The sequence below is a fragment of the Leucoraja erinacea genome, chromosome 9, assembly GCF_028641065.1.
Source record: "Leucoraja erinacea ecotype New England chromosome 9, Leri_hhj_1, whole genome shotgun sequence".
Taxonomy (NCBI): Eukaryota; Metazoa; Chordata; class Chondrichthyes; order Rajiformes; family Rajidae; genus Leucoraja; species Leucoraja erinaceus.
The window spans coordinates 47125876-47141614 of NC_073385.1; positions in this window are offsets into that span (position 1 = coordinate 47125876).

Genomic DNA, 15739 nt, shown 5'->3' on the forward strand with positions numbered 1-15739 from the left:
ATGTTTTGCTAGCAACAATCTTTGAAGCATTTGTTTCACATGAAAGCTGAACAGTTTAATCAAAACTCCTTCATAGCCGTGTTAAATCTAATGGTTGAAACACAAAAGAGTATTTCCATATCTTCCTGCAATTGAAGGTGTCAATAGGCAGTGCTGACTCAAAAAGGCAGCTGATATCATTAAAGACCTGGTGGGGCAGCACGGTGGTGCAGCTGTAGAATTGCTGCCTTACAATGCCAGAGACCACCTTCGATCCTGACTATGTGTGCTGTCTGTATGGAGTTTGCACTGTCTTCCTATGACCTGCTTGGGTTTTCTTCGGGAGCTCTGGTTTCCTCTCACACTCCAGAGACATACAGGTTTGTAGGCTAATTGGCTTGGTAAAATTGTAAATTGTCCCTAATGTGTAGGATAGTGTCAGTGTGCCGGGATCGTTGGTTGTCGCGGACACATTAGGCCGAAGGGTTTGTTTCCACACTGTATCTCTAAACAAAACTAAAACTAAAATCCCCACAACAGATCAACAATGGATGTGATCTCGCTGTCTCTCCACTCTGCACTGGACCACTTAAACAAAATAACACATACATTGGGGTGTGTACATGAACTACAGCTTGGTGTTCAACACCATCACCCCCTCTAAACCTAACATCAAACTCAGTGAACTGGGTCTCTCTCCATTTCTATGCAAATCGACTCTTGATTTCCTCACTTGCCAGACCATAATCAGTACTAGAAACAAGGAACTGCAGATACTGGTTGAGCCAAAGGGCGCAAAGTGCTGGAGTAACATAACTGGTCAGGCAGCATCTCTGGAGACCAAGAATAGGCAACGTTTTAGATTTGGACCCTTCTGTACTATCAGTAGAAATTGGCAACAACACTTCTTCCTCAATGACTATCAGCATCTCAAAGCTGTGTGCTCAGTCCCCTGCTCTACTCTCTCTATACCCACGACTGTGTAGCCAGACACGGCTCCAATGCCTTCTATAAATTTACTGAAGATTCCACTATTGTTGGATGAATAACGAGTAATGATGAGTCAGAGTACAGGAGGGAGAGCGAAAATCAGATAGGTTGGTGCCATACGACAACAATCATGCTCTCAATGTTAGCAAGACCAAGTAGCTGGTTGTTGACATCCAGAAGGGAAAGTTGAGGATCCATGAACCTGTCTTTATCGAAAGGACGGCAGTGTTGAGAGTCAACTGCTTTCAGTTCCTGGGCGTACCCATCTCTGAAGATCTGAAGAGATCTAACCGTAACCACAACACCTACCATGGACTTGTTTTGGTCGCACCATGTACATTGCACATTGATGCAATCAGATAGAAAGCTCATTAATGCCTCATATTTCTTAGAAATTGAGAAGATTTGTCACATTGCTGAATATTCTATCGATCTCCTGCATATGTACAGTACAGAGCCTACTGACTGGTTACATCACAGCTTGCTTTGCTAACGTGAAAGCACAGGAATGAAGGTGGCTGCAGAAAGTGGTGGTTGTGCCCAGTCCATCATGAGTATTGACCTCCTCCTAGAACAGCAGCTAAGGTGAAGTCCAGAAACAATCTCCTCAGTAAGCTTGCTGGCTCAAAGTGGGGGGACAGCAGCCCCCACACTGCGCATTTCAGCACTAGCCCTTGCATTTTCTTCAGCCGAATATTGTGCCCCTATTTGGTCCATGTCATCCCACACACACTGTGTGGACACCCAATTGAACTCAACAATGAGGATCATCACAGGAACAATCCGCTCAACACCACTCCCCTGGCTCCCTGTCCTATCCAACATAGCCCCTCCACACATCCGGCGAGTAGTCCTCAAAGGATGCTCCAAAAGACCAAAAACTCCCCTCACCTGCCAATTCACATGGACATCTTCAACCCACCCACTGCTCGACTTCCATCTAGACAACCAATTTGGAAGAACCCACCACCAGCTGATTTCACCATCCAATCAGCTTGGAAAAAGGAATGGGAGTCCAAGGACGTCCCAAATAAACATCTGGTGTCAGACCCCACCCTACAAGTCCCTGGCACCAATCTCCTAAGGAAGCAGTGGACGACGCTGAATAGATTCAGGACTGGACATGGCCCCTGCTTGGCCAGCCTTCACAAATGGGGCAGCAGTCCAACCCCACGGTGTGCTTGTGGAGAGCAGCAAACAATGCAACACATCATTGAAGCATGCCCTCAACAAAGACTCAAAGGAGGACTTGTCACCCTTCATACAGCAAATCAAGAGGCAACTGCTTGTCTAAAGGACTTTGCATTCGCTAAATAAAATTGACCTCCTCATCATCAAAGGGATCTACAGGAAGCTAGTGTCATCAACGCCCCATACCGTTCTGGCCACACTCTCGTCTTGTGGCTACCATCACGAAGAAGGTACAGGAGCCTGAGAACCATGACCTAGAGGTTCAAGAACAACTTCTTCTCAACAACCAACAGGCTCATGAAAAGACACTGCTCAACCCCGATCACAACCCCACCTTAGCAATGATCTTCTGTGGACTTTATTTTGTTTTTACACTATTATTGTTTGGTTACCTAGTATTACTGATTATTAATTTATCATATATTTGATCATTGTACATTTATTTGTTGTGTGATTGCATTAATGGCCCGTAAAGCTGCAGCAGGTAAAAGTGTCCTTGTTCCGTTCTTGATGCGTACGACAATTAAACACACTTGAATAGAGTTCTGATATCAAAATCACAAAAGGCAGTGCAACTGGTATATTTTTCTTATCATGGATATCACCTTAGATGGTGCTATCTTCCACCGAAACTGCTCACTATTCTAGAAACATGCTGGAATACAAGGATATTCCTCAACTGATCCAAGCCACTATGATCCATCTTTCTAAACCTTGCCCACGTTTAAAACCTATGCCACTTATTCTAACATGGGGTAGGGACATCACTGAGAAAAACATTGCTTATCCCTTGTTGCCCCTGGGTTGCCCAGTGGCACAGCTGGTAGAGCAGCTGTCTCATAGCGCCAGAGACCCGGGTTCGATCCTGACCTTGAGTGCTCCGGTTTCCTTCCATATAACCATATAACCATATAACAATTACAGCACAGAAACAGGCCATCTCGACCCTTCTAGTCCGTGCCGAACACATAATCTCCCCTAGTCCCATATACCTGCGCTCAGACCATAACCCTCCATTCCCTTCCCATCCATATAACTATCCAATTTATTTTTAAATGATAAAAACGAACCTGCCTCCACAACCTTCACTGGAAGCTCATTCCACACAGCTACCACTCTCTGAGTAAAGAAGTTCCCCCTCATATAACCATATAACCATATAACAATTACAGCACGGAAACAGGCCATCTCGGCCCTACAAGTCCATGCCAAACAAATTTTTTTCCCCTTAGTCCCACCTGCCTGCACTCGTACCATAACCCTCCATTCCCTTCTCATCCATATGCCTATCCAATTTATTTTTAAATGATACCAATGAACCTGCCTCCACCACTTCCACTGGGAGCTCATTCCACACCGCCACCACTCTCTGCGTAAAGAAGTTCCCCCTCATATTACCCCTAAACTTCTGTCCCTTAATTCTGAAGTCATGTCCTCTTGTTTGAATCTTCCCTATTCTCAAAGGGAAAAGCTTGTCCACATCAACTCTGTCTATCCCTCTCATCATTTTAAAGACCTCTATCAGGTCCCCCCTTAACCTTCTGCGCTCCAAAGAATAAAGCCTGTTCAACCTTTCTCTGTAACTTAGTTGCTGAAACCCAGGCAACATTCTAGTAAATCTCCTCTGTACTCTCTCTATTTTGTTGACATCCTTCCTATAATTAGGCGACCAAAATTGTACACCATACTCCAGAATTGGCCTCACCAATGCCTTGTACAATTTTAACATTACATCCCAACTTCTATACTCAATGCTCTGATTTATAAAGGCCAGCACACCAAAAGCTTTCTTTACCACCCTATCTAAATGAGATTCCATTCTAAAGACATGTGGGTATGTAGGTTAAATGGCCTCTACCAATTGTCCCTAGTGTGCAGGAGTGGATGGGAAATTGGGATAACATGGCACTAGTGTGAACAGGCGATCAATGGGCTGGAGGGCCTGCTTCAATGCTGTATTTTTCAATTCAATTCAGTGATGGGGAACTATCTTCTGATCACTCACCATCAACTTCCCAGTTGGAAATGGTCAATATATGTAAATTTCACCACCACTACTAGCATTCCATTCATTAATAAAAATCACTTCCTGATCAAAAGTACACAGCGCCAGAGACCGGATACGATCCTGACTACGGGTGCTGTCTGCAAGGAGTTTTTATGTTCTCCCTGTGACCGTGAGAGTTTTCCTTGGGTGCTCCGGTTTCCTCCCACATTCCAAAGACGTACAAGTTTGTAGGTTAATTGGCTTTGGTTAAAGTTGTAAATTGTTCCTAATGGGTCGGATAGTGCTAGTGTACGGGATGTTCGCTGGTCGATCAAAGGGCCCATTTCAACGCCGTATCTCTAAAGCCTAAAGTCTAAGGTACAGAACTGGATCTGTATATATGATGGTCTATCATATGACTCTCAATATGATTGTGGGATATCAGGAAGAGGTTGAAGCTGGTCATCGATTTCTTGGCAACTTTGGCTGACGTTAATTCCAAATGCCTCAGCCTTGTCTTTAGCACAAATATATATATTATTTCTGTGGTTCAATTGTCCACCACCTATCACTGCTTTGCTACAAAGAATTGCATAAGTGTAGTTCATGGTGCAGCAGGAATATGTTTGGCCTTTGATGTCCATGCCAGGTGCAAATGGGTCATTTAATTTAATCCCACTTTCCTGTTCTTGATCAGTAATTCTACAAATTACAACTTTTTAAAACATGAGGAATGTCTTTATAGGTAGTGAATTCAAAAACTTCCACCTCTCTCCTTTGATCTCTCTCCCTTAAATCCATTTTCACTAGTCATCTCATAATTGCATTTTGCAGGACTCTGATACTCACATAACATGTTATCATGATTTTTATGGACTAGACTCTATAGCCACTGAGACCCAAAATGTATGTGGAATTGGCAAATGAGGAGATCTTCAAAGTCGTGGGCTGATAAAGATTGCCAACTTTGGCAAACTTGCAACAGTCCAGATATTCCTAAACCACGGTTTCCTCTTTTAAACCAGCACTGTGGCCATCGATCAAACAAACTGATCGCTACAAAAGGCTGCCTTTTGGAATATCCTCAGTGTGGCACTGTGTTCTGGTATTTCCTTTGGTATTAGAGAAATTTTGTCGTTCCAGGGTTAACTTCCAAATCACCAAGCTATTAATGAATGACTTATCCAATATTCCAGAAATAAAATGATGCTGCAATGTGGTTTTATAAAATCACCTGAATGTTTCAGGGTGAAACCAATAGATTTTGTTGCTGCGATCCTCAGAAATGAAGCCGAACTGAAAATATCAATTGAAAAAATGGTGCAATTTTCCATTTCCAGTAAAAGTGCTGCTATCTACTTTCAGGTCTGTCTCTGTAAGAGAGGCATGGAGCTCCCGAGTTGGCCTCTTCTTACCAGGCACCATGGGCTTCACTATGTTAAAGTCCACAGGCCCCGCAGTTGGAGCTTCCATCCCCGGCAAAGGGATCGCAAATTCCACGATGTTAATGTCCTGCAGACTCGTGCGGCTTGGAGCGCCCGTCAGTCTCCAGGAAAGGCCGCCAACTCCACGATGTTAGGCCGCAGTGAGGACGGAGATAAGATATGGAAAGAAATTGCATTTCTGTCGAGGTAAGAGATTGTAAAAAGGTTTCTCCCAAACCCCCACATAAAACAAACCCAGAAGGCACTAAAACATACTTTTTAACACAAAAAAACAAAACAAAAAGAAGAAAGGACAGACAGACTGTTGGCGAGGCAGCCACTGCTGATGGTGCCATCCGGTGTCAAGTTAAATGGTGAATACAAATACTCCTGGAGTCTAATCACTGGTAATGCAATGGGTGGGGGGGGGGGGGGGGGGGGGGGGGGGGGGGAGGGAGAGAGATTTAATGAGACCTTTCATCTGCATATTAATGTAACTATTGTGTTTTAAACTTGAGAACGCATAAACAAAGTGACATTTTGTATATTGTTATTGCATAATGGTTGGTAAGGATGGCACAGTGGCGCAGCAGTAGACTTGCTGCCTTACAGCGCCAGCGACTCGGGTTCGATCCTGACCACGGATGCTGCCTGTACAGAGTTTGTACGTTCTCCCTGTGACAGAGTGGGTTTTCTCCTGGTGCTCCGGTTTCCTTCCACATCCCAAAGATGTGCAGCTTTGTAGGTTAATTGGCTTCTGTAAATTGTCCCTGGTGTGCAGGAAAAAACTAGTGAATGGGTCATCAATTTGTTGTTACATGTGCGCCCTCTTTGTACCCAGTGATGTGTCATTAATGACGGTTATGCCACATTACTGACGTGACAACAGTGGCCTCGGTATTAACTTTTACATAAATAGACCAGTCCCTTTGCTTCCATGACTTCCTGTATGAGCAAGGGATGTGGTGGCACAGTGGTGCAGTGGAGAGTTCCTGCCTTACAGTAGCAATGTTACAAAATTTTGAGGTTTAAAAAATCAAGTCTGCAATTTATCCCACCAGATAAAGCATAAAAAGAAGTTTAATTTGACACCTAATTAACTTTCATATCTTCAGTATTGAAAAAGTTATCGCCATTTTCACTCGGAAATTAACATCTTGTTCCCTATTACTTTTCCATTGACTTAACTTGAAAGCTGTGATTGAGGACAGTCAAAAGCCCATAACTTTCTTAAAAATTAAGAGAACTGAATGAAATTTTCAGTTATCATAGACTGAAGCATTCTGAAACAAATATAAAACAATCTTACTTGGATGACCTGAAATTAAAGCATATAATTAGTTAGTTACCTAATTGTAGCAAAATTCAATTACTAGATCTAAACATCTATCCATTTCTTAAGAAAAGATTAACATTTTCAAATAGCCTGTGTCCAAATAACTTTCACACAAGAATTCACAATGTAACATGATTTTTAAATCTCATTGTCATTAATTTATGGGCCAAATGGAAGGAATTTAGTGTTTAATTCCTGTAAATTAATGGGCTTTTAAATCATCTTGCGAGTGGGATTTTGTGGAACACGCTGGTTTGGAACGTTTTGGTTGCAGTGAATTTGAACCCCATGTCGGCAGGAAAAATACTGCCGGTTCAGATGGGCCCCAAGTCACCTTCTCACAACTTAAAAATTTAATTAAAGGCATCTTAAGAAGCACTTTTTAATGTAAAAATGAACGGCCTACCTTGCTTTGTGAGATCCGTCCCGTTGTCGGCGTCCACGGCTTTAGAAAATGATTTTTAATTTACTCTAGCAATTAAATTATCCAGCACAGTTTAAAAATAACTGCAGAGAACGAATGTCGGAGTGATTTTTCTTCAGCAACTAAACAGGCTGACCAACATCGATTTGAACAGCCTGGAGAAAATGGCATTTTAACCCCTCCCTCCCCCTCTCAAAGGCGCCAAAGTCGCGCACACGGGCAGTGACAGAACTGCAGCGCCGCTCAAGGTAAGTTTTGTAACATACCTACTTACAGCACCAGAGAACCGGGTTCGATCATGTCTATATGGTGTTTGTACATTCTCCCTGTGACTGCATGGGTTGTCTCCGGGTGCTCCGGGTGCTCCGGTTTTCTCCCACACTCCAAAGACGCACAGGTTTGTAGATCATTTGGTTTTGATAAAATTGTAATTTGTCCCTAGTGTGTGGGATTGTGTTAGTATGCAGCGTGATCACTATTGGCGTGGACTTGGTGGGCCGAAGGGCCTGCTTCCATGCTGTATCTTTAATGTCTGAAGTCTAAAGTCTGTGTCTTTTTCATCATCCTCTGTCAATTCAGTTCAGTAGCGACTTACTAATTCTGTGCTGTTTCACCATATAGGCCACCTCTCGTGATGCATTAGCAAACTCCTTGTTGAGGTTTAGGATAAACATAGAGCTCTCCAAATCTACCAGTTTCCATATCTCCTCAAGGAACATAATTCATATTTCAGTATCTTTGTCAGCACTAACAATCACAACCACCCACCCTGAATCTCCCTGACTCTCCCCTTCTCCACAAGACATGCCCTACTGAGATAATACTTCATTAGCTATTTCATAGTTTCCTTCTGCAAAATGGCCACCAATATTTTATTCATTGAATTAACACATGATTGAAGAGAACAGAACATTCCTTTAAAGACATGTAACATGTTCTCATTACAATCCTCCAGTCTAAAGAAGGGTTTTTAATGGAAGTGTTAAATGTCTATTCCCTCCACAGTTGCTGCCTGACCCACTGAGTTCTGCCAGCACTGTATTTTGCTCATCTGCAGTTTTTGGGCCTCCAATTCTAGGTGTGGGATAACAACAACTTCAAATCTTGAGTCTGGCCAGCAATGTCTGAGCCATTAAGATGTTCCATCAAATGCTGTATGCTGGTGGACTGGATTTATTTCTGGGATCCCCAAGTGATTCAATGCTCTAGGTCAGAACCCTTCTTTGGACTGAAGGATTGAAATGGGAATGTGTTGCATCCACTCATCCACCCATTAAACCTCCAACTGAACATTGAAGCCATTAACAATTGAACATTTGTTGAAGTTTAGGATCAGGACCTTTCTTCTGACTGATTGTAGGGCTGGGAGGAAGAAAGCTGAGAGTAGGAAAGCTGAGAGTAGGATCCTGATCTGAAATGCCACCTATCCAAGTTCTCCAGAGATGCTATCTGATCCGCTGAGTTACTCCAGCACTTTGTGTCCATTTGTGTAAACCAGCAACTACAATTCCTTGTTTCAATAACTGAGAATTATTTCTGCATGCATTATTGTTTGTTGCGATAATATTATGCCGAACATCCGTTTGAAATAAGATGAATGAATGTGTTAGTAATTCTGCTGGTTTTAAAGTGCTGGAGTAACTGAATGGTTCAGGCAGCATCTTTGGAGAAGCTGCCTGACCTGCTGCGTTGCTCCCGCATTTTGTGTTTATCTTTGGTATAGACCAGCATCTGCAATTCTTCGTTTTTGCTGGTCTTATACCAGATTGCCCGTTAAATGTTCTGTTTACTTACTGATGCTGGAAAACTGGCTGTGCAAAGACTGAGCGTTCATCAAGGAATAGCCGGGCAAAGCGACCTAGTGGCATAATGAATTTCATTGACCACATAAGCAAAACCTCAGGTTTCTGGCTCCTCCAGAGAATCAAATCCTGGAGTTGTCTAAAAGAAGTATAACTAATGCCAAACTGAGTTTGGCACTGACATTATTTTTTAACTCTCACACCAAAGAGATTTGAGTAACCCTCACATAAAATATGGAGCCACGTTTCAAGAACATGCCTGGGTTGCATCGCACATTGATGATAAACTGTCAGTTTGTAGCAAGTTTCTCAGTGAATCTGTCCAGTTGCTTCAACAGTTTATTATCCAGGGTAACTCTTCAGAGAAAGTATAACAGATACTACTGTGCAGAGGTGAAAGAGGAAAGAGTCCATGGAAATATTTATCAAACTGAACTAATAAACGCCACAGAAACAAAAGGAAGTAACAATAATATACATACAAACGGACAACCAAAAGATCCTTTCCCTGGTAATTTATGTTATTTTAGGCACTATAAACATTATTGAAGTTGTTATCTGACAAGGTATTTCAAGTAAATTTGATTCTTATAAAAACCCTGCAACACTTTTATTATGAGTTTGAGTTTAGTTTATTGTCATGTGTACCAAGTGTACAGTGAAGTGCTTTTGTTGCATGCTAACCAGTCAGTGGAAAGGCAATACATGTTACAATCAAGTCCTCCACAGTGTACAGATGCAAGATAAAGGAAATAAGGGGAATAAAGTTTAGTGCAAGATAAAGTCCAGTAAAGTCTGATCAAAGATAGTCCAAGGGTCTCCAATGAGATAGCTAGTAGCTCAGGACTGCACTCTAGTTGTTGGTAGGATGGTTCAGTTGCCTGATAACAGCTGGGAAGAAACAGCTACTGAATCTGGAGGTGTGCATTTTCACACTTTATCCTCCCCTTTCTGAATAAAGTTTCAATTTCCGAGGGCTATCTATGGTCAGTCATTGTGTATATGCAAAGCTGAGATGTAGTTTTAGTTACAAAGGGAATTTGAGGATGTAGAGACAAGGAACTGCAGATGCAGGTTTACTACTCAGCCATTCTGTGAAAGATTGCCTCATCGTTTTGCCTTCCTACCTGAGAGATTGACTAGTATTGGTAGATTAATATAAATTCCTGGAGTAACACAGTGGGATAGGCAGCATCTCTGGAGAACATGGACAGGTGACACATCAGATTGGGACCCTTCTGCAGACTCAAGAAAGGTCTCGACCTGAAACGTCACCTATCCATGTTCTCCAGAGACGCTGTCTGACCTGCTGAGTTACTCCAGCACTTTGTGTCATTTTGTGTATTAACAGGTAGTTGCTTGTTTCTGCATTGGATGTTTAACAATGTGTGATAATGTGTAAGGTCTTTACTCTCCAGTGCTAGAGGGTCACGTGTAAGAAGAGCTCGTATCATTGCCAATGCAGCAATATTGCAAATGCATCTTAAAGACTTTGGAATTCGTGGAGTCATAGAGACATACAGCATGAAAACAGTTCCTTCCGCCCATCTTACCTATGCCAAACAACATGCCCCATCTACACTATTCCCAACTGCCTCAGCATGGCCCATAACCTTCTAAACCAACCCTATCCATGTACCTGTCCAAATGTCACAAATGTTATGATAGTATCTGCCTCTACTACCTCCTCCGGCAGCTCGTTCCATATACCTACCACCCTTTGTGTAAGGAAATTACCCCTCAGGTTCCTATTAAATCTATGCCCCCACACCTTAAACCTATGTCCTCTGGTTCTCGATTCCCTTACACAGGGCAAGAGACTCTGTGCATCTACCTGATCTATTCCTTTCATGATCTTGTAAATCTCTATAAGATCACCCCTCATCCTCCTGCATTCCAAAGAACAAAGTCCAAGGCTGCTCAACCTCTCCCTATAGCTCAGGCCCTCAAGTCCTGGCAACATTCTTGTAAATCTTCCCTGCACCGTTTCCAGCTTGACAACATCTTTCCTATAACATTGTGACCAAAACTGAACACAATCCTCAATACACAATGTGGCCTTACAACTTAAATGTATCTTATACAACTGTAACATAACTTCTATAAGTTCTATACTCAATATTCTGACTGATGAATGCCAATGTGCTGAAAGCCTATTTGACCACATTATCTACCTGTGATGCCACTTTCAAGCAACTATGTTCCTCCACTCCTAGATCCCTCTGTTTTACAACACTCCCCAAAGCCCTTCCATTCACTGTGTAGGTCCTGCCCATGCTAAACTTCCAAAATGCAACACCTCACACTTTAGTAGACAAAAATGCTGGAGAAACTCAGCGGGTGAGGCAGCATCTATGGAGCGAAGGAAATAGGTGACGTCTCGGGTTGAGACCCTTCTTCAGACTGATGTGAGGATGGGGGGGGGGGGGGAGAAGAAAGGAAGAGGCAGAGACAGTGGGCTGTGGGAGAGCTGGGAAGGGGAGGGGAAAGAATGAGAAAGTTGGGACTACCTGAAATTGGAGGTCAATGTTCATACTGCTGGGGTGTAAACTACCCAAGCGAAATATGAGGTGCTGCTTCTCCAAATTTACGGTGGGCCTCACTCTTGCTATGGAGGAGACCCAGGACAGAAAGGTCGGATTCGGAATGGGAGGGGGATTTGTAGTGTTGAGCCACCGGGAGATCAGGTTGGCTATTGCGAACCGAACTGAGGTGTTGGGCGAAGCGATCGCCTACGCTTGGTCTCACCGATGTAGAGCAGGTAACACGAAGAGCAGCGGATGCAATAGATGAGGTTGGAGGAGGTGCAGGTGAACCTCTGCCACACCTGGAAAGACTGCTTGGGTCCTTGGACGGAGTCAAGGGGGGAGGTAAAGCGACAAGTGTAGCATTTCTTGGGTTGCAAGGGAAAGCGCCCGGAGAGGTGGTGGTTTGGGTGGGAAGGGACGAATTAACCAGGGAGTTATGGAGAGAGCGGTCTCTGTGGAAAGCCAAAAGGGGAGGAGATGGGAGGATGTGGGCAGTGGTGGGGTCCCATTGGAGGTGGTGAAAATGTTGGAGGATTATTTGTTGTATATGACGGCTGGTAGGGTGGAAGGTGAGGACAAGGGGGACTCTGCCCTTGTTACGAGTGGGGGGATGGGGAGTGAGAGCAGAGTTACGGGGTATAGAAGAGACGGTGGTGAGAGCCTCATCTATAGTAGAAGAGGGGAACCCCCGTTCCCTAAAGAATGAGGACATCTCCGAGATGCCCTCCGATTGACTCTTGACTTGATTCTTATGCAAAACAGCGATTGGAATCTGCACTGCACAGTATTCAGTGAAACAAAGGTTGGCAGCTTCATCAATCGATGACATTGGCCGTTAAGCATCATATCTCTTGCAGACTGAAGGGATGATGTCTTTTTTGAGGGATGATGACTCAGAGTCCTAAGTGGGGCCTGGAGATCAGTGATAACAACATAACTCTGAGGCAACAAAATAATATTATTTGCAGCAGTGCACTTTACTTTACATTCCAATTATTTTCCACTAGGCGGAGGGAATTAAAATTCTGGTGGATGTCCTTTAAAATCTAGTTTAATCTGAAGGGATGTTAAGACTTTTTTTTGCACATGATTTACTGTTGTGAATTTTTTTAACCAGAATTATTCAGGCCTTCAGGTATAATTAATATAAATCTGAATAAGATAGGCACATGTTTTCCAGAGAAACCAAGATTGAGCAGAAACAAAGGCAAAGGTTCAGGAAAGGAGTCGACATTTTTAAAAAGTAATTCTCCATGAACAGATACATTATGGTAAGCATGGCACTCTATACCTTTGTACATTTTTCATTGGAGCAGTTCAGCAAAGTGCTCAGGTTAATTCCTTTGTAGCCATTTTGAAACTCAGCTGAAAAATCAGATCTAACCTTAAGTACAGAGTTTGTTAAAAGCATGATATTAGATATAGTTTAAAAAGCCTCCTTGACATTCAGTTGAAGTGCACTTGTAAGAAGGTGCCTGTGTAATTTAGTATACGGGGTATATATTTGGTAAGCTTAATCAATCTTGCAAAGATTGAGTGTTGATGTTGGAAACTGCTTCAGTGCTGACTGATGGTTTCATTCAAGGATAGAAAAGAAAAAGTTGGCTTTCGACTACTTTTAAGTAAATATAAGTGCGTCTGAAGTTATTTTGATTCCTAAGTTCTACATAGCCCCATTTATACTGGGGTCTGCAGCTGTTCCACTTCAAACTGTGTCAAGTCATAGGCAGTGCCACTTCCAGCTGTCCAACGAACACTACAACACACAGCAACGGATGGCACCAAACTCAAACAACTTCATGTCTTCATTCATTTGTAAAGGGGTGTCAGCCTTGCTTCACACCACGCTCTCTGCAACTATGGAGGCTGAGGAGTTGAGGCCCACTGCACTAGAATGGGAACAAGAGGTGGCACAGTGGCACAGTGGTAGAGTTGCTGCCTTGCAGCAACAGAGACCTGGGTTTGATCCTGACTACGGGTGCTGTCTGTACGGAGTTTGTACATTCTCCCCGTGACCTGTGTGGGTTTTCTCCGGGCGCTCCAGTTTCCTCCCACACTCCAAAGAGATACAGGTTTGTAGGCTAATTGGCATGGTAAAATTGTAAATTGTCCTTAGTGTGTGTAGGATAGTGTTAATGTGTGGGGATTGCTGATTGTCGCAGATTTGGTGGGCTGTAGCACCTGTTTCCACGCTGTATCTCCAAACTAAATTCAACTAAACTAAGTACCGAGGTGGAAATTCACTTAAGGAAAGGATGAGTTATTGTTCAGCTTATTATTATTATTGTCATGTGCAGTGAGGTACAGTGAAAGGTTTATTTGATGCGTGATATCCAATCAGCAAAAAGGACTATACATAATTGCAATCAAGCCATCCACAGTGTACAGATGCAGGATAAAGGGGATACTGTTTTATGCAAGATAAAGTCCAGTAAAGTCCAATTTAAGATAATTCGACGATATCCGGTGGGGTAGACGGGAGGTCATAATATCTAGTTGGTGATAGGACAGTTCAATTGCCTGATAACAGCTGGGAAAAAAACTGTCCCTCAATCTGAAGGTGTGCGTTTTCGAACTTCTGTACCTCCTGCTTGATGGGAGAGGAGAGGAGAGGAGAGGGAGTGACCAGGTGTCCCCCTCCCATTGGAATTGTGCAATATGGTGCATACAGCAGCAAGTCTTTTAACTTACACTTGAATACAATATATATGCTTTAAATTGGATTGGAGCATTTTTGAAAGGGGGGAGGCTGTGCGATCACTGATCACTGGCCTTGGGGGTGGAGCAACCGAGTGGGTAGAGGGTGTGGAAGAAGGGGGTTCCCCCCCCTCCAAGGGTAGGAACTTTTTGAAATTTGATGTATTAAAATAGTAAGATTAAATGAGAACTTACCAGTTTGAAGTTTGATCTGTATTTTATGAGGAGTTACGATGAGGGATTACGTGAAGAGCCCGCTCAGCACGCATGCGCGGCATACTTCAAAGCAGCGGTGTGGAATCACAGATAGACACAGTTATTGAAGTAAACATAGTAAAGAAAAGGAGATAGTTCATCAGTTTGACCCATATTATTGAGGGTGGGAGTGGAGGGCACGTAATCCCTCATCGTAACTCCTCATAAAATACAGATCAAACTTCAAACTGGTAAGTTCTCGTTTAATCTTACTATTTTACTTCAGAGTCACGTGAGTGACTACGTTAAAATTTCAAAGCTCTGTGATTTCAAACCGTGTAACAGTTATTACTTCACTCACTGCCGAAGTCCTTGAGGGAGGAAGTGTGTTATCGTAATCAGCCAATGAATATGTTTGTAGAAAAACACAATGGTATTTTTTAACAATAACAACAAAGAAATTAAATTGCTCCACTGGGCTTAAATTAAATATTTGCAGTCTGTAAAAAATTTTCTGCAAATAAAGCAGGTTTTGCCAACGGCTTATTATAAAATTTCTGAACGCTCTTTCCCCTGACCATCCTGCTGTAGCCAGGATGTGGTCTATAGGCACGTCCATTCTTTTGGCCGTCGACGTGGATGCTGCCCTGGTGGAGTGAGATTTGTACATGTTAGTGTTTATCCCAGCAGCTTTTAGCACCTGCTTGAGCCATCTCGAAATGGTTTGGCTCGTCACCCGACCATAAGGTTTTTTATGACTGACCCACAAGGCTTTTCATCTCCCTTGAATATTTTTGGTTGTGTCTATGTAAGACAGTAGGTGGGTCATGGCACATAACCGTGGTTCTGGCGGGCAAGCCCGGAATTCCACGACTGGATTAGGTGTTCCTGGTCTGCTCTGTTTGATCAGTCCCTGGATAACAACAGAGATCTGGTCTGGAGCTGTGAGCATGCTGTCCAGTCGCAATAGGTGTAGTGACTGGACCCTCTGTGCAGATACAAGTGCCATCAACATGAGCATAGATTGTTCCAGGTTGAGGGATCTGGCTGGTGGCCAACCCCTGAGGTATGTCAGGACCACACTGACATCCCATATATGGGTGTACCTTGGTCTAGGGGGTTAGAGTTGTAAATACCCTTCATTAGTTTGACCACCAGCGGTGGACCCCATGGCGTGTTGTCCTGG